Below are 4,020 nucleotides of genomic sequence, written 5' to 3' on the forward strand. Positions count from 1 at the left end.
CAGAAATAAAACAAAAAGGGGTTGGAAGAACAGAAAGATTCCAACAGAGGGGCTTTCCAAAGGTGACAAAGTGCAATTGATATATCAACAACTGGGAGCAAGCCAACAGACTGATGACTATTACACTGTCAGCAACATAATCTCATTGGAACATGCCGAAATTGAACACCAGAGAACAAAGAGGAGGATCACAGTCAGGGGAGACAAGTTGAGGCACTACAATCCTCAACCACCATAAAAGAAAGCTCCAATGTCAAGCTAGTGACAATAAAAGAGCGCTCCATGGGAGGCAACCCATGATTTAAGATTATTGTCATTTTAGATTCAATAAGCTATGATCACCTGAGCATGAATTTTTTTTCTTTTCATGGACGTACTTCATGAATGCATGCAAAATTATTTTTACATATGCTAAGACTTCTAAAGTTTGGTGTGCCTTCAAGCACACCAAACCAGTGTTACAAACATTTTCATACTATATGCCTAGCATATGACCAAACACTAAGTTTGGTGTTTCTCTTCTCATGAAAATTAAAAAAAAAAAAGAAAAAAAAAGGGAGAGAAAAAGGAAAATTATGATGAAAACATTTCTTATAAACATTTAACCAAGAATGACATTGGGATTTCAATTTCACTAGTTGGAGGAAGAAACACATATTTTCAACTATATGACCAAACATTAAGTTTGGTGTCCTCCAAGGAAAGTCACGGTTCAAATGGATATAAGGAATGGTTATTCATATAGTGTTAATGAAAAGAAGCACTCTTGCCACAGTTTGATAAAACTAATGCTTGTTGTCTTGTTGTGATGACTAGGTGGTCAAAGAACACTCAATGAAAAAGACAAGACAAAGGAAAGCATAGCATGAGGACAAAATCTCATCACATGCCTCAAAAGGAGAATCTGCAACTCCTTGAGAGGATCACGGCAAAGGCAATTGAAGAAGCAAGATTTGTCTTCATTCATCCTTACATGCACACCTTTGATTCACATAGTATCCAATGGCATCCTAGCCCTTCATTGTTCATTTAAATGACACACCACCTTCAAGCCATGCATATGACCGAATCCTTGCACCACAACCATTTAAACTCCAGTCCTTTCATCATTTCTCATCATAATAAGCTCAGCCTCAAATCTCTTCTTGCTCCAAATATACATCAAAATATCCAATATTCTTCACACTCCCTTAAACCTCAAGAGTCTCAAACAACCAAGTGATCATGGCCTCTTCCTCAAGAACCAAACGAAGAAGAGGGAAAGATCCCATGGTGGAGGAGAGCACCCCTGAATATGACCGATGGAGATTCAAATCTCGGTACCATCAGATGCAAATTGAATGGATGAATGAGAAGAAGATATATCTAGAAATTCCACTCTTGCTGCCGGATGATGGATGCCAAGAAATGAAGGACAAAATTCGAAAGAGGAGGTGGGAGGAACTCATATCACCAATCACCCGGATCAATGCTAATATCATAAGAGAGTTCTATGCCAATGTCTCAAGGCTTGACATGAGTGAGGCTCCAACATACAAGAGCTATGCGCGGGGAGTGGAAGTAGACTTTAGCTTGGATGCAATCAAGAAAGTCTTGGGACTAAAATCAGTCCGCTTTAGTGAACTGGGATACCACCAAAGGGTAAATGGTGATCCCGATTATGATGGGATTGCTAGAGATATTTGTATGGAGAACTCAGAGTGGGAAGGAGATGACAAGAACAAATACAAGTATCTGAAGAGAGGTAACCTTACCCCGGAAGCAAAGGGATGGTATGAGTTGTTGAAAAGATCAATTCTGGGCACAGTAAACACCTCAGAAGTTAACAGGAAGAGAGCTGTTATGTTGCATTGCATCATTGTGGGAGGAGAGGTAAAAGTTCATGAAATCCTGGCAAAAGACATTCAAAAGCTTGCTGAGAAGAACTCGGTCGGGTCTTGGTTATACTATCCAAGTACCATTTGGAGGTTGTGTGCAAAGGCCAAAGTGCCAATGGAGGAGGAGAACCCAATGTGGTTGAGCCAGGGCATGCCTATAACCATTGAAAGAATGATGATGGCTCCTGAAGCACATCAAGGCCGAAGACCACACGGAGGAAGGCAAAGAGAAGAACCAATGGAGGAAGAAGAATTACAAGAGGAGGAGGAACAGCAGCACATTCCCCTACATAACAATTTGGACATGACTCAAATGCAGGAAGCAATTGGAAGATTATCACAACAGTACATGAGAATTCAAGAAAGGCAAGAGGAATACCATTCACTATACATGAAAAACCAACAAGAACAAGAAGAACGGGAGCTAAGAATGATGAACAAACAAAGTGAATTTGAGTCAAAATTCCTTGTGATGCAAGAAGAGCATGCTTTTCAATCTCATGAATCATTTGGAAAGTTGGAACAAATGCAAGATGAAAATTTGAGGGCTCTCAAAGAGTTCACAACACTCCAAGATGCAAGATATGAAGTCCAAGCCGACTACAACATAAATAGTCAAATCAAGCTTAACTATATTGGAGAGCATCTGCACAACATGGATCCAGCTTTTCCAACTTTTGATGAATTCTTCAAAAGGAGAAGTGAGATAGAAGTAAGCAATGCAATGAAGCTTGAAGATAGAGTAGAGGAAGCGATGAATAGAGCTGGTTTCTGGCGGGATCAACAGACAACAGACATGGACACAGGGAACACCAGCAACCAGGTGTATGAAAGAAGAAAGAAAAAGCATGACAAATGAAAGGTGGACTTGCTCCTTGTTCATCACTACAAAGAAAAAGCATGCATTGTGTCTGTTTTAAGTGGTCCTTGCATCTTTAAGCAGTTATTATAATTAATAGCCTTTGCATCATGTTTGTTTCTCTTAAAATAAGTAAGCTAGTCTATGTGTGTGCTTGTGTGTTTACTTTCACTGAACAAAAAGCATGCTTTGTCCCCTTTATCTTTAATTCAATAAAAGAAATGTTTGAATGTGAAGTGAGATAGTTCTCTGTTAGATAGAAGTACAATAAAAGTAAGTGGTGGTATGTATGTGTGATTGTATGATAGCTCACTTTTAGTGAATAAGAGAACTAGGATGTCTCCCTCTAAGTAGAAAGTGGACTACTGTCTATGAATCTCAATCAAATAAAAATCCTTGGTTAGAAAGAAAAACAAAAAGAAAGAAAAAAAGGGGAGAAAAAGAAATAGCCAATGAGTGGCAGAACAAAAGAAAACAAAAAGAAACAAAGCTGGACACCAATAGCTTGAACCTTAGAATATATGCCTGTGGTGTCTTTGTATTAGGATCTGCTTGGACTACTAAGTTCTTTGGAGTGCATCAACACTCGGTGACTTGGGTTAACTAACCCGGGATCATCAGCTGAAAGTCCACTATCAAGAGTAACCTAACTACAAGGCATTTAGTAGCCCAAAGAGGTGCTGGGCATCAATGTTTTAAGAAGGAATGTGAGCCAAGTGTCTATAGTGAATAATGTGTCAAGTATAAAGAAAAGAAAATGAACTTGCTACACATGACACTCAAATAAAGCTTATGAACAAAATAATAGCCAAGGATAAAGGAATAATGAGAGGTCATAGCAGTATATTACTTGAAGCTTGAAGGAGACTTTCTAGGCTTAAGAGTCAATAAGAAGTGAGTGTTTACATATCCACATAAAACCCCATGAACTACCAATAACACTCTACTAGCATGAACATCCTCTTCCATTTCATTCTTTCTTCTCAATAAATCTTTTCTTGCTTGGGGACAAGCAAGCTTTAAGTTTGGTGTTGTGATGACAAGTCATCTTAGCCTAGTTTCACTAGCCTTTTTCTTTTGTTTTCAATTGAATTATGCACTTTCTTGAGCCATAAGCAAGCCAATTTGGTAGATTTTCATGCTTCCTTTGATTTAATCAACCATAGATGAATTAATGCAATTTCATGAGGTTTTATGCTATAATTGTCACATATTATGAAAGAATGAATATCTCATGATTTTGAGCATAGCTTTGATATGTTTGGTTTATTAATGATATGTGAA

Source organism: Arachis ipaensis, chromosome B4 (genome assembly GCF_059453495.1).
Source record: "Arachis ipaensis isolate K30076 ecotype BB chromosome B4, ASM5945349v1, whole genome shotgun sequence".
Classification (NCBI taxonomy): domain Eukaryota; kingdom Viridiplantae; phylum Streptophyta; class Magnoliopsida; order Fabales; family Fabaceae; genus Arachis; species Arachis ipaensis.